Consider the following 24,961-nt stretch of genomic DNA (forward strand, 5'->3'; position numbering starts at 1 on the left):
CGGGGCGATCGGGACAGTTGCCCCCCCCCAGAATAGGATGTTTTTTGTTTTAAAAATAAAACCTATTAAAATAGGTAGGCCTAACTTTTTTGTTGTTTTTGTTTTGCATTTCAGAAGTCAAATAAAGCAATAAATTGCAATAAATTACTTACATTGGCGTTCTTGCTTAAAAAAATGTCCACCTTCGAAATCGCAGGTGTCCACTTCTGTTCTAGAAATTGCAGACAATAGCTACTTCCCCTTTTCTAAAGTTGCTTTACTTTTTTTTTTTTTTTTTTTGCAATACACTCTTACCTTGATTTCACTTCAAACGACCACCCTCAAACATTCAGTCTCGATCCGCCCCTGGCTCAAGTTAAGGCAGTTTCAAAAGTTATTTGCAGAACATCTTAAGTAACAAGCGTAAACTCAACTACAACAAAAATACACCCTCCGTATTAACTTGCGAACAAACTAGCGACCAGCGTTTTACAGGCTGCTCCTGTTTTATAATGACATCGAATAAAAGTAATCATTTTTTATACAATCTGCTTAATACATGGTAGAAGCTCACTGAATTGTCAATTGTGATATGTTGTTCTTAAATTGGTAATTTCTATTCATATGTCACTATTCACAATACATCTGCATTACTGCAGGAATGGTTCACTACAATAACATAACTTATGGCGTTCTTTATTAAACGGAAAGAGATTAGTCTATGCATAACATCCAAACTGCAACTTTTAAAAACCGTTGTATACTCTGCAGAGTGAAACTGTCCGCTCCCCTGTCCCACCGCGCTTGCCAAGAAACTGATGTAAACACAACAGCAGCGCTATCATTCCAAAACTGCACTGCTATCCTGGTCAGGTAATAGCAGCGATATTACGAGAAAGATTATCGTTGAATAAAGGAAATATTTAATGTCTGAAAACGGAGAGGTTTAATTTAAAGAAATTAGAAGAGAGCTAGATAGGAGAGGAATACCAGATTGAAGTTTCGAATAGATTCTCGGCTTTAGAAGATTTGGAGTGCACTAGTGTTGAGGATACTTGAATTGAAATTAGAGATAGCATTAAAGTTTCAGCAAAAGAAAAATTGGGAAAGGCTGAAACACGTAGGAACAAACCATGGTTCGACCAGGCATGCATTAAACTAACATAGAAGAGAAAATAGGCAAACTTACGTTGGCAACAAAATTCGAATGAAAGAACTACACAAAATTTCGTAGTCGCAGGAAACTTCTGAAACTTTAAGAACAAAGAAACGCGACTTTTTGAAAGCTAAAATTAAGGAACATGAAGATAATATTAGAAATAAAAACATTCGGGACATGTATAAGGAGATCAACGAATTTAAGAAAGGCTATCAAAATCGTGCTTATTAAAAAAGACTACGGAAGAGTTCTCACTGATGCGGATAGCATCTTAAATAGATGGAAAGATTTCTTTGACAATTTGCTTAACAAGCAGCCAAAAACTAATGTACTTGGAGAAAGGGAGATATACACCGCAGAACCACATATTCCAGAATTCAACCGAAAAGAAGTAGAAATCGCTATAAATAAATTAAACAGAAATCAATCGGTGTAGACGAAATTCCGGCTGAGTTAATTTTAGCTGGAGGTGAAAAATTGTGGAACAAGATACACAAACTCATTCTCATTATCTGGAACAAGGAAGAATTGCCACAAAATTGGAAAGAATCAATCTTCTTTCAATTCACAAAAAAGGTGACAAAACTGATGTAAAGGCATTTCTCAAAGCATTTCTCTTCTGTCAACATCGTATAAAATTCTCTCAAACATTCTAATAGCAAGATTGACCCATACCCAGATGAAATTATTGGAGATTATCAGTGCCGATTTATACGAAATCGATAAACTATCAACCAAATACTTATCATTCGCCAAATACTCGAAAAGAATTGGGGATACATATCCCGGTACATAAACTATTTATTGATTTTAGAAAGGCTTACGACTCGGATAGGAGAGAAACATTGTACAACGTTTTTACAGAATTTGGAACACCGAAAAAATTAATTAGATTAATTAAGGTATGTTTAAATTAATCCCAAAGTAAAGCCCGGCCAGGAAAATTTTTGTCCGCGAGCTTTCATTTCCACAATGGCCTGAAAAAAGGAAATGCGTTGTCGCCATTATTATTCAATTTTGTCTGGAATACGCTATAAGGAAAATCAAATGTAGAAACCAGGGCCAAGAGTTGAACGGTGTTCACTAGGTTATGGCGTATGGGGATGATGTAAATTTAATAGATGATAGGAGAACAATAGAAAGAAATAAAGGTCTTATTAAACGCTTTCAGGGACATAGATTTAGAAGTAAATGCAGAAAAAACTAAATATATGGAAGTGCGTCGGGATCGTAATACGACAAATAATGGATTCGTTAAGATATTAAATAATATTTTAGATAAAGTGGATACTTTCAAATATCTAGAATCAATATTAACAGACGAAAATCATATTCGCGAAGAAATTAGATGTCGACTAAAAGCATGGAATTCGTGTTATTATTCAGTTAAAAATCTCTTGTCGTCTCGAATTCTGTCGAGGAATTTTAAGGTTAAAATATATAAAACGATAATCATGTCTGTTGTTCTGTATGGTTGCGAAACATGGTCGCTTACTTTGAGGGAAGAATATACAACGATATTGTCTATTTTTGCAAATACTTTCTAAGGATTGTTTATAGTTACGGGAAAAAGTGCTATTTTGAAGGCACAAGCACTTAAGAAGAAGAAGGAAGATTTAAAGAATTCTTTTAAAAGTTGGTATCTTATTAAAAAAATATTTTGTTAATTTGGTTACTATGACGACTTGTTTATCTTTTTGTTGTCGTTGCTATGGCAATGTAAAAAGACTGAAACAGAACGAAGTGCCATATTGTGTACATTGATTGTATGATATTCTAAGGTAACGATACGATATATTTTGAAAGTGAATATATATGTTCTAAAGGGAATAACTGTGTAATGCAATCCAGAATAATTTCGTAATTCGTATAAATATACATTAGAATCAGGGAAAGTAACGTAAGCAAAAATAATTAACGTTACAAATATAGTCTTAGAGTATATGAGAACAAAATCCTGAGACGAATATTTGGACCCAAGAAGAATGGAAATGGGGAATGACGGAAACTTCATAACGAGGAACTACATAATTTATACGTTTATCCAACATTGTTAGGGTCATGAAGTCTAGGAGGCTTAGGTAGGCAGGTCATGCAGCTAGGATGAAGAAAGTAGAAACGCTTTCAAAGATTTGACTGGAAGACCAATTGGAAAACGACCATTAGAAATACCTAGGTACAGATAGAAGGCCAACATTAAAATGAATCTCGCAGAAACAGGAATACAAAATAGAAACTGGATCCAATTACCTAACGATAGAAGTCAGTGGAGAATTTTTGCGAACGTGGCGTTGAACCTCCGGGTTCCATAGACCATAGAGTTAGTTAGTTAGTAAGTGTGCATTAAAACGTAAAGGACTATCAAACATTAATTCTAGATCTCTTATTGTATCAACTTTTTGCAAAATTTTATCTTCAATCTTATATTTACTAACATATTATTGATATTTATTGCTGTATGTCATATATTTATAAATTGTTCATTCCGTTATGTTTACTCCGTTCAAAATTCTGTTTAGGTCTTCTTGTAACTTATTACCCTGAATATTATTTAGTATTAAAAAAAGCTTGATCTCAGCGTAGAGTAAAATACTACAGTGGTTTAAAACTGTTGGTAAATCATTAATAAGAATTGCAAAAAGTAATGATCCCACTGGAGAATCTTGAGCAATTCTGTTGCTAATAGTGCATGAGTCTGACAAGGGGATTCAAATTTTAATTTGATTCGTTGTATCAGTCAAATAACTTTCAAAAATCTTAGGTTCAAGGGAGACACTTGCATATTTGATAGTTTTTCTAAAAAGTAGTTTATAATCTACTGACTCAAAAGGTTTACTCATATCGATGTATATAACATCTATCTGCAACTTTGTTTCAATGGATAATAGACATACTATGTTATTTCACATAGGTTAGTTACAATGCATTTAACTTCAATAAAACAATCCTGTGATTTATTCAAAGATTTTTTACGTTCAAAAATAAATGTTTGTGAATAATAATAATTTCAAAAACTTTAGAAAGCATATTCAATAAGGTTATAGGACTATAATTATTCGAATCCAATTTGTTGTTATATTTAGAAACTGATGGCACATGTATATGTTTCCATATAGATAAATATGTTCCCGTTTTTAATAAAATGTTGTATATTTTTGTCATAACTGGAGCTAATTCTTATAAACACGTTTTAATTATGTAGATAGGAATATTGGATGGTCATGAAGATGCTAAAGCCCTTCAAATGTTAAATTATTTATATTAAGGTAACTAGTTACAACGATTTCCTATACTTTAACTCTCAAATTAAAGCAATTATAACATACTCTTCGTCTAAAACTTGAACAATGTGTTTGCCCCAATACTATTGTTTTCTTTGTACATAATCGTATTTAGTACCTGTGTGTTTTATGACTTTTTAAAATTATTCCAAAAATGGAATCTGTTTCTATAAATACTATTTTTCAACTCTATAATATATTTTTTCTTTAGTTCATTGTACATTCTTTTCATATTTTTCTTAATGTGGAGAATTTTTCATACATACTAGGATTACCGGTTTTCTTAATTTTTACAAAAAGTTGTTTTTCTTTATTAATGAATGCCTTTAATTCTTTGTTTATTCCTCTATGTTTTCCATTTTTCTATGTTTTCCAAACATTCGTGTACGAATATTTACTTTTTCAGAAAAAACTTAAAACTTTCATTACATTTTAATGTTTTAATTGAAAACGTTTGCTGTTGTAAAACCATATACATCACCTTGAAGACATGTAGTATCCACATTGAAAGAATTTAAAATTTGATCGATCTGATATTCAATAATAAAAGGTGAATGAAAGATATCAGCTTTAACTAAATAATTGACAATGAATCATATTAAATTATCGATAACGTTAGTAAAGACAAGATTCAGAATAAAACATAGGAATTGAAAACCATATGGTTGATTGTAATGTTTTGAGTTAAATATTGTAGCTAACTAAATCTTTTTCAACTTTTAATTTTTGATGAGAGTAATTAGTTCTAACCATTTCATTAGGCCAATCAATATCTACAGAATTTAAATCACCTATAAGTAATATTTTCCTATTCTTCTCAATTAAACACTTTGAGCGCCAAGGGTCAAAATCAAAATTTTCCTCTTAGGACCAACTACGTATTTCCTGTTTTCCCTTATTTGGCCGTGTGCATAAATTGTATACACAAAAAAAAGTTTTTACCTGTGGGCCATGTGCATGGTTCAGTGTACTGATTATAGGCTTGTGTAGAGATTTTTTTATACAATTATCGTTTAAACAAATGTACAAATATTTAGTACTGGCCCCATGGGAATAGCATATAGCGATAGGCCGGTAATTACTCAAAAGTTGATACCACTGCAGGCAATCAAAATTCATTGTTGTTAGAAGAAAAATTGTAGTGCATATAAGTTAACATTACGCTGTTGTGAGAAACACCTGCTCCGTGTAATAATTCTTTTTCACCAAAATATGGCAAATGAGGACGCAATGAAAGATGTGCATGAAATGGAAAGTGATATGAGTGACTTGAGCGAAGATTCATTTAGTAACATTACTAATTCCGATGATCCTCCTTTTTCATCACCCAAGACTGTCAGTGATTCTTCTAGCGGTGATGAATATGAAGATACCCTTAAGCCATGCCGGAAAATAAGACGTAAGTCAGAGCAGTGGCGGCGTAAGGCAAACTGGGGCCCGGGGCCAGTCAAGTAGATCGGGGCCCCTTTTCGATCAATCGTGATTTATACACAGATCAATCGTGGTTTACATTCATTTACATAACCATTCTTTTTGTATACTAATCCCTCTTTCCCGTTGGTGTATGCAGGGACGTAGCTAGGGAGGGGCACGGGGGGCACCGGCCCCCCAAAATCTTGGTTTGGCCCCCTCAAATATTTATTTAAAATTATGTTACAAATTGTTTTTATCCGACAATAAATGAAAAAATTATCCATAGTAAACTGAAATTATTCATACTTCTAAGAAAAGGTTATTTTTAAAACCCATTTATAGGCTATTTCTTAAACATTAAGTGAACGGTAATGTGAGTTTAAGATCAGTAACTTTGGGGCTGGGAGTCGTCATTTTTAACATTGCTAGGTTCTTCCAGCCCATAGTGATTCCAGCCTTATAGTCGCCTTGAGGTACCAAGGGCTAAAAATCTATACGAATGCACTTTTTATAACCGACTAACAAGTAAAGTGTCCAAATGGATGAGTTGAGATGCAGGATGAGACTTAGTGCACCTGATAGAGTATGTGAAAATATTTTTATGTGCAAAATTATAGTGGCTGGGCGCCATAAGGAACGGAGGGGGAGGGGGTCAAATTTGGTGGGAGAAGGGTATGTTATGTTATAGAAATATATCAAATAAACTGTTGAATTGTAAAAATAGTGAAAGATAGACAATTCAAACAGTGGTACTTTCACATATTGAAAAGAGAAAAATGGGCAAAGTAGATTAGAAACCTCCGCCGCTATTTTGCAATCTGTCATTTTGAAATATGTGATATTTTTTGAAATGGAAAGGTACTCACGTGATATATCAATTAGGGCCAACATGTTTTTAAACAGTCAATTATGAACTTTAGTGATCGTTATCTGTACTTATTTGGAAAATTTAGGACTATCTTTATAGTTATTTACGAAAATTTAGGAGAAGGATGACAACATTGTGAACGCGTTCGTCAGAAAATTCTGCAAGGAAAATATATCTGTAATTGGTGGTATTCAAGCATGTAATCTTAAAACAAAACTGTTCTTGATGAAGGAGGCAATGGAAGAGTGTGCTATGCAATTCGAAATAGATTTTCCTGAATATGAATTCGTTATTGTAAAAATTACGTAGTATCTCTTATGGAGAAAGAAATTACAAATATCTCGGACTTGCGAGCTGTTCTGCCCAAGGCAATTTTCCCCCAAATTACGAATTTGCTGAAAATAGCCTTGACGCTACCTGTGTTATCAGCTTCTTGTGAGTGTTCTTTCAGCGTGCATAAAACTCTCAAATCCAGTGGCGTATTTACGATTTTGTTTCGGGGACTTTGCTAACTTTAGTCCTGGAAATATTAAAATTCTGCAAGATATGTCATTTACTTTAATATAGTAAATAAAATTTCGTGGGGAAGGCTTAAGCCCAGAGCCCCTAAATACGCCACTGATCAAATAATATCTTCGTTATAAGTCTGGTCAGGACAGAACATCAGCATTAGCCGCACTTGAAATAGAACAAGAGATAGCCTCTAAGCTTGAAGAAGATAAAATTATTGACATAGGCCTATTCAGAAAGTCGTCGCAGATGCGCTACAGTTTGTGTCCAGCAAGTAGGCCTAATTTGTAAATGCAATGCGGCACAACATTGTCAGGTGGATGCAAGAACAGCATAAAAAGTGGTGGTGTAACATTAGACCATTATTTTACCAATTACTATTGTATATGTACTTCGTTGATTAGATATTTTATGCTTACGGACGTTCAAGTATTGTAGGCCTCTTTAATATTCATATGTTTGAGACGCACGGAAGACGTTAACGATTTTGTGAACAATAAAAATGTACTAATATATAAAGGAAGTCAAGAGCTTTAATAAATGCTAAAGTTTGTTAATGGTTATTAAATTTACATAATAGTCAGTTGAAATATTGAAGTTTATTACTCTAGTATAGGCTATAGTGTTTCTTTAACTATGTAGAATATTACATTTTAACGCAAAAATATGTCTTGAGAGCCTGTATGTTCAGTTTAGGGAACCTCATGAAAATCATGTCACTTTTTTAGGGTAGTTACTGTATTACCTGTTACCTATTACTTGTTACTATATTATTTGTAACTATTTTTATCAAGCTACAAAGTATATAAAGCTACAAGGCAAAAATGTACAGTATATATAAATGTATCAAAAAGTAATTATATGAAGTATTGCGTTTTTTAATGTTCTAGTTGGATGTCCTTGCATAAGTAAACAACACTACTAATACATAGTTTTTAAATTATTGTTTCATTATCGCATTTCGCAGAGGTTCACTTTTCTTTTCTAACCCCCTAAAGAGTAGTTAAAGTTTAACTTCAAACAATTTACTGGTGAGTTCTCCATACGATGTTTTCGTGTTGATTATCCGCGGTTGCCGCGCCACCCGATTCAGCGAATTATCGTGAGTACACAATATAATACACACACACACACACACACATATTTTATATATATATATATATATATATATATATATATATATATATATATATATATGGTTTATTTCATTTGCAAATGTGGCCCCCCCAAACTCAGAACTCTGGCTACGTCCCTGGGTGTATGTGTTTAATATATCCCAGATTAAAATGATCTAAAAAAAAGGGGGTGACATTCAGACCCCTGTCTATTTTTCAAATGCTTAGAACCGCCTTTATTTAATCTAAAAATAAAACTGGACCAGGCTATCATTGCATATTTTTTTCTTTTTTATTCATTTTCGAAGGACACAATAGAAAAAGGATTAGGGATACAAGTGTAACGGAAACTACAACCCACAACAAAAATAGCATAATCTTAAGAACAAAACGTAACAATCAATAATCCTACACCTATATTAGCCTAGTATCAACGCGTACTATGAGATGGAATAGTGGAAGTAATGCTCCAAACAATACATTTGGAGTCAAATTTACTTACGGAACGTAACAATGAGCTGATATTGCAAAAATTGCAAATAATAATATAACCGATGCGATTTCTAAATGTAAGCTTTCTAAATGTTTTCTAGAATATTTTTTGTTCGGTTCTCGCCTTTGGTGTTTCTCCTGCACAATTTCTCATATGGTTGTTTATTCATAGTTTCTCCCTGTCTGAATTTACGCTAGATGGATTTTATTTGATTAGATTTTTCTTCTACAATTAGCCCCATTCACTTTAACATTAGGTTTCTCTCCAGTGATCATACACAATATTCAAAATACTTTTTTTTTCTTTACCGAACTATCCGTAAATAATGGATAGAATAGATTTCTCCCCTGCGTGTCTTCTTCATTCATCTTTTACTAGGTTTCTCTCCAGTGATAATGTACGGTCTATTTAGTACCACTGCTTTTGCCGAATGAATAGTTAAGCACTAGAATATTTCTCTCTTACTTGTCCTTTTTACTATTGTTTCCAGATTTTACACTTGTTTTATGATTATTATTATTTTGTATTTAATAGTTCAGACATGTTTATATTCTGTCACTTATGACTATTTCCATTACCACTTCCTAACGTACTTAGTGTTACAATATATTATAACAAAAATTTTTGAATATACTGAATAATTGGGGATATGTAATAGATTAAATGTGTGATCACAGAATTCTTCTAGGGGTTATACCAACCTACTTTTCATTACCACCTATCACCAGTCAATTGATAGGTCTTGACGGCTTTTTATTACTCTTTTGGTACTTTTGTATTTTTATTGCCTTTACTTGAAACATGAAACTACTTTCGACAGTACTTCCACTACCATATTAACCTGTGTTCCACCAACATTCAGAATGATACCTTCCTTGCTTTGGTAACTGCAAAAGTCTATATTATCAAAATCCAAAGTGGATGCTAGTTCATTTTTGATAGAAAGAATAGCCAGATTCGTGCATCTTTCTTGACTCATTGTGGAACGCAAGTATGATTTTATCAATTTCATTTTGCTGAAAAACCTTTCACATGATACGACAGATACAGGCAGTGTTATCAAAATCTGAAGAACGGTTGCCAATCTTTAGTAAATTTCAAGCCCCATTGAAGATACATATTTCAGGATGCCTTGTGGGGGAAAGTCAAGTTGTTCTTTAGCTTTCTGAGTACACCTCAGTGAACGGATTATATCCTTACAATCCTGAAATAATTTTAAGCCATCCAGGTCATTCGGGTAGAACAAAGCCAAATCATAGCAACATGGTTTTTAGCAGCCTTTCCTTGCTTTCATCATCTAGCTGTTGCACAAAGTTGGCCATAGAACACAGAAATACAAATCTGTCTTTCAGTTCATGCATCTGAGTAAAATGATCCTACATTTGTTGTTTCATCTCATCTAGAATTTCGTTGATAGAGCGCTTCACTTCGGAATGTGTAGTCAGGGGTTCATTCTTTGCTTCTCCAGACATGCATCTCCTTCTTCTACTGTGTGTACCCACAGTTATGTTCCATGCCGTGCAACTTCCTTCAGCTGCGGATAAGCCCTGCCCAGCTCAAGTCTCCAGGTATCAATGGTGTCAACCAGGCTCTGTAACTGAATAAGAGTTTGATTGAAACTGATATCCTGGTATTGAAGGCATTTTTGGATCCGATCAATATATGAGAGATCTGCAGACCAGAAATATAGTAAAGCGATTAAAAATGAAATGAAATATTTGAGTTTTACGTCCCACGGTTATGCCGGTTAGGCTAAAGGAGACGGTGATGATGAGTAATGAATGAAATGGTGGAATGAAGAAAGTGGGAGGAAACGGGAGAACCCCGAGAAAACCCACGCACACGGTGTTTGTCCACCACAAAGTTCACTTGGCGGGGGCTGGGATCGAACCCGGGACCCCTAGCACCAGAGGTGAATGCTCTACCACTGAGCCACCGCGGCCCCCATAAAGCGATTAAGTTAAAAGACTGGATGCTTGCAAGAAGAAGACAAGCATCTCCTCTAATATCAAGCGTTTCAATCGAAGTGTCACGTAGATCTTCCAACAGATTAATTACTTCATCCAATTGACCAGAAAGTGCCTTTAAAGCTTCTGCCTTTGAACTCCATCTAGTGTCAGTTTCATGTTTCAGACCAATCTGTATATGATTTTACAGCACATTTCATCGGTGAGTAGATCTAGAGAAGAATACTAACAAACGTTCCATTGCTCCAAACAAAGTGACCGCCAGAACGTTAATGTGCGCAGCATGTAAGCCACAAGGTTCAATGAATTATTGTTACGAAGAACGAAAATGGCCAAAGGACTTATATTCCGTATCAAAGTTGGAACTCTTGTTTTCTTATTTTCTTCACTCTAAAATTATGGGCTAAAATGTAAATTCATACGCCAAAAAACAAAGAGCAGAAATGGGGAAAACAGCTACGCAAAAGGGTTTCTGTCGCTGAATATTCGACTTGTAAAGAACAAAAGAAAAAAAGACAGAAGTGAATCAGCGACTATAGCGTCTGCACCAAAGAACTTTTAGTTAGCAACATAATGCTAGTACCCTGCTAGCATTATGCTAGTACCCTAGTACCCTGCTAGCATTATGTACGTTGATCCCTTCTTTCTACTCTTCTATTGAACTGATATACGAATAGATAAATAAATAAATAGTGATATTTTAGGAAGCAGGCTAGCAGACGGGGCCCCATTACTTTCATCGTAAGACCTTACAATGTAAACAACACAATATACTTTGACTTTCTTTTATTATATTTTAATCCACACTCAGCTTTTTCCTTTAAATTTCTCTGAGGTTATTGAACAGAGTGAAACTTTTATTATATTCGTATTTCAATACACACACATTGTTTCCTTTAAGTTTCTTTGAAAACCCCAAGAGAGTGAAACTTTTATTTTATTATTTTTTTTCACCTACATTCAATTTTTTCTTTAATTTTTTGGGGGCCTCAAGAAATTGAAACGTTTTTCATTTTTCTACCTGCATTCGGCCTTTACCTTCAAAATTCTTTTGGGGCCCCAAAGAGTATAAAACCTTTATTTTTCACCTACATTCAGAGCTTTCTCCTTTAAATTTCTTTGGGAACCTCCAGGATAATGACACTTATTTTATTTATTTTTAATCTACATTCAGTTTTCTCTTTAAATTCCTTTCGGGTCTCCAAGAGAGTGAGGCCCGAAGCTTTCAGCTTATATGGAAATACAGCATTGATTAGCTTTATTAGAGAGATATTTGTGTTGTTTCATGCGTTATTTGGTGTAATATGGATTGACAATTAATTGCGTTTACATTTAGGGAAGGTATGGATTATAAACCTTGGCGGCCCTTCTACGGCTCATGCTAAAAAGGTTCCTTAGTAATTATTTTTTACCTACCGTCGGGGGCCCCCACAATGTGGGGCCCGGGGCGGGGGGCTCGGGGCGGGGGCACCGCTCGCCCCGCCCTTACGCCGCCACTGAGTCAGAGAATGGTGAATCGATATTTACTGGCCATCAATTGAGTGATTCCGAAACAGAAACAAAGGAGACGGAATCTGGGATTAGTTCCACAAAAGAAATTTTGTGGTATCCAGTGTCTGGAAACTTGCACGAATTCGAATATGATTTCGATGGTGGTGTGACGTCGAGGTTATTGATATTTTGCAAGGTACAAAAGAGGTGCTAAGGCACTATGAGCTATTTGTTGGTTACTCAGTATTGGACTTAATTGTAACTGAAACGAACGGATACACAGAGCAATGTATTGTTTCTCATATTGCAAACGAAACGTCAACTGATCATGCACGATTGTCCATGTGGTATGATACAGATAAGAGTGAAATGCTCTAGTTTTTAGGTTTGATTTTATGGATGGGGTTGGATGAAAAAGCCAAGTATCAGGAAATACTGGTCTAAAAAGCTCACTATATAAAAACAAAATTAGTAAATGTATGCCTCAAAACCGGTTTGAACTACTACTTACTAGTTAATACGTTTCATTTCTCTGATAACGGATCAGTTGAAAATAAATCTAATCGAATGCATAAGATCAATCCAGTTATTGCAATGCTGAATGAAAAATTCAAGACTGTGTACATACCCGTACAAAATGTCTGTATTGATGAGACAACGGTACCGTTTCGAGGAAGACTTAGTTTCAAGCAGTACATACCAGGTAAGAGACACAAATACGGACTGAAATTATTCAAGCTTTGTGTCAAGGGTGGATACACTTGGTACGTAAAACTCTACGGAGGAAAGGAAGTCAAATCAACAAAGCAAGTTGTGTCAACGAAGATAGTGATGGAAATGATGAGTCCAGAACGTTGTAGCCGGTAGAATGTTGTTTACAGATAATTTTTATACCAGTGTTACTTTGGCTCACGAACTCAACAACAATCAAACACATTTGATAGGAACTTTGAGGAAGAAATGAAAAGGTAATCCAAAACCTGTAGTTTCAGCGAAACATGATCGCTCTGCAAAGTAATACCAATGTGATCGTCGGGAAGTGGAAGGATAAGCGTGATGTTTTATTTCTTTCCACCAAAGACGTACCAACCATGACAAGCGAAACAAAAACACAACAAACAAAAGCACACCTTCCACGAATTTGGAATACAATGAAGCAAACTCGTATATTGATGTATCCGACCAGATGGCTTCTTATGCAACAACACGGGAGGAAGTGAAATGGTACAGAAATGTGGCAATATAACTGCTTACTAACACGGCTGTAATTAACGCGCACGCAATTTTCAAAAAGGTCACGTTCGAAACTTACCAAATTACTGACTTTCGTGAAAAGCTTTCCCTTGCTTTGATATTTCGCAAGATGAAAAAAGACACACTTCATTCCAATGGACAACCTTATCCAAGAAAACACATTCTCCAAACATCAGATAAGAAGAGGCGTCGTTGTACAGAATGCTATATTACGCTGTCTCAGCGCTTTGGAAGGGCAGGTGCAGCGAAACACTCTAAGCAAGTTTTAACCGTGTGTCTCGGATGTTCAGAGGACAAAGCAATTTGCCAAGATTGTTTTTTCGAAAAACACATTGTATGTTTGAAAAATTGAAAACAATTGTGACATTCCCTGCCAACTCTTGAGATAAACTGTGACTTGTTCATATATTTTCTTATGAGAAAACCTTTGTTATCTCTTGGTTTATAAAAACTAAGAATGAACATTTAGAAAAAATGAAAAAATGTACTTGTTTGAAATGTTATTTCCAAATAATTTGTAATTTCGAGCAGTATAAGAACTTATTTAGCCGAACATTTGAAATAAATTTATTGTAAATTTCAATAACATAAAAATTTACTTCGCAATTTTATCCAAGGGGCCATGTGTATATAATTTATTCACACTCGTATTTTCGTAAAAAAAATCATCATAAAATATAATCAAATGTATAGAAAATCAACAAAATTAATATATTTTTAACAAAGAAGAAAAATAACTGACCCGAAACCGGAAAAAATGAAATTTATGCCTTGGCGTCTAGGAGAAAACCAAAGTGTGCATAAGATATATGCAATTGCCCCCAGGAACAGACCAAGTGCGCGTACAATATATGCACATGGCACCTAAAGTGTTAACAACTTATTCAGCTAATCACGATAATTTATAAAATATTTGGGTGGTAGGTTAGGTGGAAGATAATGCAATCCTAATAAATGAGGGTATTGCTATAATTTAACAATAATGACATGTGGTACCTGTATTATGTTGTATGCAAATATTCTTTTAATCCACATAATACTTCTTCACCTGTACTTCTTTCTGTAAGTTTAAGATTTGTACCCTTACGCATCATGTTATGTTTGGTAAGTTGTTCAAAATAAACTATCATGTTTAAACTAACCTTCTGATACAGATACATCGTAATCCGCGCAATTAACATCGTTAGTAAAGCTGATTCTTTACAATGTTAGCCATTTACATTTTGATGATAAACTAATATTGAATTATTTAATTGGTTGTTCGGTATGTTTGTTTAGTTAGTTTATTCAGAGCTCACACTTGCAATATTCACCCTAGGTCTCACACAAAACTCAGTGAAAAGTACTTCTTTAGGTCTTATACTATCATTACATAAATGATCAAAGTTCTTCCTTGCTACAGAGACATAGAATGAAGAATAGTTGTTATACTTTGTTTTCAATTTCGAACATTTTCTAAAATTGTTTTCAACGTTGACAATGTCTTTAATAGAACTTCTTAATTCTTCGAACGTAAGAGTATGCTCAAGTCTCGTGACAAAAAACTGTTTTTGTTTGAACTTTCTTGTTTACTTTTAGTTGATTGCCCTCCTTTTTCCTTGGACCAGAGTTAACCTACTTTTGTTTGTTTCATGTAACATCGTGTTGTCTATTATGAACCTTCGATTTTTGAACAACTTGCTACTCAGTGTAGATGTCTTGCTTCGGGAAATGACCGTAGCATTACTGACCTGTACACTATTGCTGTTGTAGGGTTGTTGCCCTTGCATGTGCGTTGAGTTCAGCGGTGTCTTGTTTACTATTCCAGCGTATGTTGAATTTGTTACTTTGGTGGGTTTTTTCTAACAATTCAACGAACTTTATGTTTTCTTATTAAAGCAAAATCACTTCAGCCTTTAATAATTCATAATTATCACTGACGTTTTGTAAAGTAGTGAGAACTCCTTTCATGTATCCCGACACGACACTATAACACTTATTGCAATTTTCCCTTTTATTTCCTGGTTTGGTTTCACGAATTGAGTTATTTTCCAATTCCTCTTTATTACACAATTTAATTAAGGAGTTGTCTTTGTTAAGTACATCTGATATCTTAATATTCCGCTTAGTGGTTGGGGTCGTCACTTTGTCGTCATCACAATTTCTGATGCAACTTTGACACCAAGGGCCCCCGCCCCCCAAATTTACAGAGAAATCGGCGCCATTGCCTGACTAATAAATAGAAACATCTTTCGCCAAGTAAATTTCATATTCAATATGTTCAAATTTTAGACAACTTTTAACATGAAATCTCTCTACATACGCAGGATAATGTTAGTTGTTTGCCAAACATTGATTTCTTGAACAAAGCACACAGATCCTGAGCCTGTGCCATCTTGATATTATAATAATAATGATAGCAATAGTAATATTATTACATAGTTGTTACCGTTGTAATGAGCTAAATTTCAGAACTAAAGCAAGTGAAAGAAACAAGAACAAGTCCTAAACAGCACAAGCTCCAAACGGCACAGGATCTAAACAGCGGAAGTCGTAAGTGGCACAAGATTTAAATTGCATAAGTTCTAAACAGCGTAAGACTTAAACGGCAGAAAACATACAATTTAAGGGTTATGGTCACATTTTTAGGCCTTATGTCATTTACATCTTGTGATGTTAATGTCTTATGACTAAGGCCCGGATTTTTATGTAGTACAAAGTACCGAAATATGTACATAAATATGTAACAAAAACCAATGAAATATATAAAAAATATGTTAAAAATATGATAATATGTAAAAATATTTTTCGTGTTTATTTTGTGTCTGTGCTATTTTCTTAACTAATAAATATACTTTAACATATTTATGTAATAAAAGCTTAACAAGTGTAAATAACTTCTTACAGATACGTACAAATTTTCAGGAGAAACAAATGAAAATATGTATCAAGAAAGTAAAAAATCACATTATTGAACATATAAACATAACAAAATATTTATTTAAACAAAAGGCACTTACTTTTGGAACGAACAATGAATCACTAAATAATTTTACGCAATTGAAAAATTTTGCCACTAACTTGTCACTGATACGTTCAAATTTTTACTAAGAACAAATAAAATTGTCTCGTGGAGAAATGAAAATCACATTATTGAATATCAAAAGAGAAAGAAATATTTAAGAGAAAAAACGCTTACCTTTCGTACTTTCAAATTTATAACTGCGCGTTTGAAAATTTCACTAACTTTCGATAGGTACGTTCAAGCTTTAACAAGGAACAAATAGACTTTATAAACACATTATTGTACATCAAAATAGAAAAAAATCTTCAAAACAAAAGGCGCTTACTTTCCAGACGAAAAATAAACCACTAAATATTTTATATAATGAACTGCGTATTCAAACACTTCGTGTATATGGGGGCGCGGTGGCTCAGTGGTAGAGCGTTCACCTCTGGTGCTTGGGGTCCCGGGTTCGATCCCAGCCCCCGCCAAGTGAACTTTGTGGTGGACAAACATCGTGCTCGTGGGTTTTCTCGGGATTCTCCCGTTTCCTCCCACTTTCTTCATTCCACCATTTCACTCATCTCTCATTATCACCGTCTCCTTTAGCCTAACCGGCATAACCGTGGGTCGTAAAACTCAAAGATTTCATTTCATTTTTTTCAAACACTTCGTGTCACTAACTTGACACAAATACGTCCAAATTTAAAAACAGAATGAAATTGTCTAGTAGGGAAATGAAAGTCACTGTATTGAATATCGAAATAGAAAAAAAATATTTAAAATAACGAGCGCTTACTTTCGGAGCGCACCATGAACCACTAAGTATTTTATATGATGGTATTCGAAAAATTCACTAACTTGCCACAGATACTTCAAGCTTTCACTAGTAACAAATGAAATTGTCTCACAGAAAAATGAAAACCACATTTATTGCATATGATGAAAAAAATCTTAGAAAGAAAGCGCTTACTTTGCTGATGCACAATGAACCACTACAACTTTTCCAGGTATTTGGGAGTTAAAAAGAGTCGTTGGTCAGTCAGGATCCTTTTATAGGCTGAGAAAGACCTCTCCACGTCGCAGGAAGTGACAGGTGCAACTTCAACAAATGACATTTTCCAGGGCTGATTTCCTCAGGGGCCTTCGTTTCTTCTCCATCCAATATCCTGCATGCAGTCCTCAATGTTAGGTATCCTGGATTCCTCTTCAAAACTAACTGGAACTTCCGGGCAATTTTCGCACCTGTTTCTCCCTGCACAATGTTGAGTTTCTTCTCCACATCATCCATTGTCATAGCTTCTTTCAAAGTAAGTCCTGAAGTTTCTAGTTTCTCGATAACGTTTGCAATCAACCCGAAATTATTTGCAATGTACGCAAGTGAACATTGAACAACAGGATTTTTGAACGCACTTTGAGAATCACGCACTGCTGCATTGGACTCTGCAGGAAATGTGGTGACAACTGACTTTACAGCATCAAAATTTTCATTTTAGAAGTTAACAGCCTGTATCCAGATGTCCCACCGTGTCAGTACAGGCTGTGGTGGTAGCGACACATTTGGTAGCATATTGTTGTAGCACTGCATACGACCAGGGGCTTTTACAAAAACTCTCTTAGTACAAGACACAAGCTCATTTGCTTTATAGCTCATTTTGCTTGAAGTTGATCTGCACTTCCTCTGCTACACGATGCAATCCATGGACCAAACAGTACATATGAATGAGGTTTGGGTAGAACACTTTAAGCGCATTGGCAGCTCTTAACATGTACGCCGCAGCATCAGAACACATCAGAAGCACTTTTTCTGCAGGAGCGCTTTCTGGCCACAACACTCTCAGTCCATCATTTACGAAACGTGCAACTGTGGAATGGTTTGTTTTGTCAAAACTTTTGAACAGATCAGAAATGGTCGTGATGGAGAATCAGGGTCAAGCTTTCCTACCACCAGATTGGGAACTAAACGTCCTAATACGTCTGTAGTTTAATCCACCGCAAACCATATATGCGAATCACCAGTTTCAGAATGTGTTTGATAGTATCTTCATAGCACACATCCAAATAATTCTTGCGGATAGTAGATTCGTCAGGAATGTGTTTCTTGCAAAATTTTTTCAAAAAGGACGCGAACTGTGGGACTTGCAATTTGTACCACGGCATGTCTGCTGCTATGAACGCATTGGTAAGGTCTTTGTAAAATTCACTGCTGTTTTCAGATGCTGGTTTTGTTTGGGTTAAAAGTTTTTGCTCTGCGGCACGCTGTAACACCTTGTTTTTCATGTGAATAGCTGTTTTCATGTGCTGATCCAGTTGCGACTTCATTGAACAGCCCACTTTCTTATCGCATACTTGACAAAAAACAATTTTACCGTCTGTGGTATAAGCGTCATCCATAGCTATCCACGATTTCAATTTTGACGCTAAAGAGAAAGCCATCATTGAAAACAAGAAACTGACTCGGTCACAAGCGTGTACACTAACAAATCGGTCGCGAAACTGAATCCTTTTTCCCTTTGTTTGAAGGAAGAATTGGCGGAGTAGCCATCGAGTCATACAAAAGCGATTTTTTATTCGATTAAAGAAACAAATGATAAATCCTAGCCGCTCCAATCACCTCCCTTTTGCCGCCACCCTACCCCCACCCGTAGAGGTTGCACATACAAAAAAAGGTGAGAAAGCCAGCCAACTGTGTGCGTTTTAGTTTGTTTTGTCGGCACATATCCGAGTGACGTCTGCTTGCAAAGGCGATAAGCACAAAAATCCTTATATTGTTTTCTTTCTTTATATATAAAAAACAGATCTTTTTCTTTCTTTTTTCAGGATTGGAAGCGATAACTGACGACGTTTCTTTGCATATTGTAGAGTGTACGATTTGTTTTAACCCGCAATGCAAATCGGTTGAACAAAGTGAGAGAAAAATACAGATAATTAAATAAAGTACTTTTTGAGTTATTTTTCTATATATAGGCCTATTTTTATTTGCGTATTATTTAAAGAAAATTAGCGAAAAGGAGCAAGGAAACTGAATTTATGTAAAAATATGTACAGTAGGCGGGAAATATGTAACAGACTTCAAAATATGTAAAAATATGTAACGTGATTTTGGTTTATATGGCTCCTTACTTCGTAATTTGCGAACATTTCATATTTTCACCAGCGTACATACAAAGGAAAAAATATGTAAAAACATAAAAATCCGGACCTTACTTATGGCCATTAGAGAAAATACAAGCGGTAACTCAGTTCTCTTTAACTATATATATAGATATATAATTCGACGTCAAGAAACAGTTCGGAGAGAACCAACTACAGCACTTTGAATTTTGTGGTACTTCCACAACTATTTTTAAAGAGGTAGTTGGTGAGTACTTCAAATTATATGCCCGTAGCCAAACTGCCTCCATAAAAATTGTTGCGTAAGTATCTTAGGATTATGAAACATGTGTTTTTAGATAGGTCACATATTAGTTCCTAAATAAAATCTTGACCCGACGGCGGTAGGTCCCATAGTTTTGGAACTATGCACCTTTAAACTTCATTTTTTCATGTTTTCGGCAGCCTATAACACTGAAAGGAGGCATTTGTGCACCCAGGTTGGTCTACACTTTTTGTCTTATCTTGGTGTCCGGAATCACCTCCCAAACGTTGTCGGTGTTGTTTTGAAACACCCTGTATATTACAGCATTTCGCAATTTACGATAGTCTTACAGAGCTTTTATAAAATACAGTACCATTATCCATGTGCAAAGTGAGTGAAATGTATTTTCAGTATTAGTCGAAATAAAAAAAATATTAATCACATACATTTTAAAGAGAAAGCAAAAATATAAGAAATGAAGCTATTCATGGTGTACTATAGTCATACACACGTTATTTATAGAAAAGAACATCGTGACTAAGAGATAAAGAGGGATGTTGCACAACTGCTGAAACAATTTCAAAATACAATTATTGTAATGAATTCAAATATTCAAACATGCAATGTACCATGCAATACAACAAAAATTTAAAGTCGTTTCCAAGCTTGTTTCTCCTAGCTTTAGGCATCAGCAAAATCTGAAACAATCTTGTCTATGTTTAATCTTGAAGTCTGTTTTCGTTTTACGATTAATATAGCAACATTTGTTAACCTTTGTGTGAGGTATTACTTCTCAAGCAGTTCTTTACGAGCTTTCGTTTCGAGAACAAGCTCTCAGCAGAAGCCACGCTTACTGGTACTGTTAGAAAAATTACACATGTGGTAAGCATATTAGGAAAAGACGTACAATACTCATTTTGCACTAAAACAAAGCTATTTCTCGAATTGTTCGAAGGTTACCTATTTCAGCTCTATTATAATCTCTGAATGCCAATATTTGCCGTGGGAAATCTGAGCTTACATCACTACTGTACTTTGTAGCCAAGTCATATCCAGATTTCTGAAGGTCTTCTTCAGTTGCAGACAACGATCTTCCTGGGGTAAGAAAAGCTATTGAGCACTTCAGTCATTTCGTGGAAACGGGTGCTAAGTTGTGACACAATACAATCCAAAATAAGATAAAATACAGTGATACGAAATGTATCTTCCGATACATCTAGTCTACTGTACGTAGCAAGTTCATCAAAATATTTCTTTGCAAATCTTTTGCGTTTTTCTTGAAATGTTTCTGAAATACTCAATTTCGACCACAGGTCTTTTGTGGATTATACAAGCTCGTCATACCTTCCCCGAAGATCTTTTATTTGCTGAAGTGCTTTCTTCAGATTTTTCTCTGCTATTTGCAGATCAATATCAGAAGACTCCAAATGTTTAGCATCAACACAAACTCAAATGTCTCTATCATCTTAAATGCCTCAGCTGTTCTCAACTTCTGGTTTCTCACTTGTGAGACAAAGCGCAGTAAGAGACCTTTAAACATCATCAATTCTCTCTTCTCGTAGCGAAGAATGACACTAACCTGATCATTTTTTATGTCCAATGTTGAATTCACGATTATTGAAAGTAACTGATATTTTCGAACATCTTCAAAAATAAGGTTTCTCAAATTGCTAGACAGAATGTCAACGAGTTTGTTCTGAATTGCGGGACTGAGATATTTAACTTCCTGTTTTTGTATCAGCGTGTTCAAAACCTGATCAAACTCTGCGACTAACTTCACTGTTCGTAGAAAATTTCCTTCTGTAAACTCTTCTTCACATTTGGTATCTTTATTTCCTCTCAAAAACTGTATTTCCAGATCTTAAAGAAAGTATTATTTTAATAAGACTCACCAAAACTTCTCTCCAAAACGCACTCTCTTCTGAGATTTGATGCTCGAAACTATTATCAATTGTTTCATTTATCATCCTACTAACTCTAACCTTTATAACATCCCCCTCATGAACAGTTATTTTCTGAGAAAGATGACCCCAATCATCAATACCGTCAATCCATTCTGTCTTAAAATGATTTGCACTTCTATCACCATACAACCAACAAGTTTCATAACACACTATCCGTGAGAGGAGAATAACTCAACCACAGTCCAGGAATTTTAGCCCCAGATTTTGTTCTTATAAAGTCATAATCTTCAGAAAACTTGCATTTTGTAATTGCATTGACAGGAAAGTTAATGTATGGTCGGGAAGGCCCATAAGACAAAATGTTCCGCTTCAATTTGTCGGAAACGTTTTACCTGAACTTCCCTGTATCTGTTGGGTATTGAAAGGTAAGATCCAAACCTGTCAAAAAAGGAGAAGGAGGTGGGTGGAAGGAAAAGGAGATCTCAGCCAGTGTTTACAATCAGCTGTTAAGTTCTTTTCCGCTTTATCATGAACACAATACGGATCAGCGAAATCAGTTTTTCTTTCCAACATAACTTGTAACTTGACATAGAAAGGAATTCCCAGGAAAAGAAATGTTGTATCAAAGTTGCAATAGTAACCTAAAATTTTACAATGATTATTTCTTCCACATAGGAAACAAATAACAGAACATAAGTATCCAATAATAAACGGGTTAGCAGGGGCCACTGGGCTTGGAACCTCAAAACAGAAAAGAATATTACCAAAATTGTTAGTAATCTAGAATTTCATATTGATTATTTCTCACACATAAGAAATGAATAACAGAATATAAGTACCTATTCAATACTGAGTAATCAACAGGTTCAGTGGGTTCCTTGGCTTGGGAGACCCAAAAACCGAAAAATTGTTATCAAAATTACTTATAATCTAACATTTCACAATGATTACTTCTTTCACATAAGAAATAAATAACAGAATATAAGTATTCAGTACCGAGTAGTAAACGGGTTTAGCGGGGCTCCTTAGACCCAAACAACGGAAATAAAAAGTTACTAGTAATCAGAATTTCATCACACTGATTATTTCTTACACATAAGAAATTACCCTATAGGCTTGGTGGTGGTGCTGGTGGTGGGGGCAAAACAAAAGAAGTTACTAAAATTACTGGTAATTCTAACATTGACAATGATTTTTTCCCACACATAAGAAATTAAAAACAATATTATAAGTATTCAGGAGTGAGTAACAAACGGGTTTAGTGAGTCCTCTAAGCTTGGGGGGCCCCAAAACAGATAAAAATACTAAAATTGCTGGTAATTTTAAAATTGACAATGCTTTTCCCTTGCAGATAAGAAATGAATAATAAAATATAAGTATTGAGTAACCTACTGAATAATTAACGGGCTCGAAGGGGCCCCCTAGGTTTGGGGGCCCCGGTGCGTAGCACCGCTTGCACCGCCCATTGTTACGGCACTGCTTCCCTTCTATTCAACATATGAACTCATGATTACTGAACAAACGCGCAGGCATCTATATGACACCATAAATTATTGCACTCAAAACAAACTTGACTGCTTCGAGACCCGGAGAGCTCATACAATTAGACGGCAACAAGACTTCTTACCTTTACACTTATAATGTTTCTCAAATTCTTTCTGAGTAAATAAAATTCTAATTTTGTTTTCGTGAAGTGTAGAAAATGTATTTTTCAAAATATCCGTTTTTTTAAAAATACGAATAACACCAAGAATTCTTTTAAGAGTTTATAATTGTTTTCCTTAAAACTAACGCAAGAAAGAAATTTACATCAGAGGAAGTTCTGTAGAACAAAATGAGTCTTTCTTCATTCAAGAAAAGGAAAAAATAAAAAGAAAAATTTTGAAAACTTTAGAACACTACTTATGTTACGTCGAACGAAGATTGAGGGCTTCTTAGCTCTACTACTATTTTGCCCTGTGAAAAGTTTGATATGTTGAATGTTTTGGTTACAATTTGAACTGAAGGAGCCTTCTTCAGATGTTCAGCCTAAATTTGGAGGTATTTGAATCCTGGAAAACTTTCTTCGGTCACTGGTTTTGAATATTTTTGATGCATTCCGATAAATTGTTGCTTCTCTTCTTCATGCCTCTAGTTTTGCTGTTTGAATCAGTTTATGTTATTTGTATCAGCTCTTTTTTGTTTGTTTTTGCTTGATGTTTTGATGTGGTTCGGAGATTAAATATACACATGTATGTATATAAAATATAAATACATGTGCCTCGTTTGTACATCTAATTTTGATGATAATGTAAGAAATTAACTGTAATGGCATTTTGCAGTGTTTTCAAAGGAAGGTACTATGATTACTCTTTGATTGTGCGTTTGATGGTTTTGTTTGTGAGGAAAGAGAGTGCTTAATTCGTAATTCGTAATTCGTTTGGGTAATTCGTAATTCTTCGTGATTATGTATTCTGCAATGCCAATGTCATGCGATTTTATAAAGATAACGTTTAGAGTAATGTTCCTTATTTTCTTGGAAAATGTATGAAATCTTAATTACAAACCATTGTCATCAGAAGAGATCATGTGCACGCGAACAGAAAATAAACTGGTAAAGTAATGATTAGCAAATTTCTGCTATCTGCCAGGGACCCATTCTAATTTCAGCTTAGTTGCACATTTTTACTCTCGAATTGTATTGAATTGACACGCATAGATGATTTATTAAAAAGTAAAATTAGTGTTTTCCCCTATTTCCCATATAGAAAATCTGATTCAAACATCATAGCCCATAGATGCTACAGTAGACTAGGTTTTTGTAACAATGAAAGTATTCACTCTGTAAGCCAAAGAACCTGGTTCACATTTTTGTTCAGTCACATTTTTTCATTCTTTTAATTGTAATAGTATGCATAACTTCTAGTTTTAAGTTGAAATAAAATGGATGTAAACTTCTATAAAACTTTATATATAAATGTTTCTAATTTGGAATTTGAATTCTGTAAGTTTTCCGCTTCAGTCTATGTATATATGGTAAAATATCCAAACATTCGGACCAAATATGTCCTTCCTATTTGCAAATATTCAATAGTGACAGATACAGGGCATTATACTTACTGAGGCAAAACTTTTACTATTATTTTATTTAGTTTATGTAAGTTGAAAGAGAATTTTTTCTTTACCTCAATAATTCAAAGACTTTCT

This window comes from Thermobia domestica, chromosome 8, assembly GCF_964235325.1.
Source record: "Thermobia domestica chromosome 8, izTheDome1.hap1.1, whole genome shotgun sequence".
In the NCBI taxonomy this organism is placed as follows: Eukaryota; Metazoa; Arthropoda; class Insecta; order Zygentoma; family Lepismatidae; genus Thermobia; species Thermobia domestica.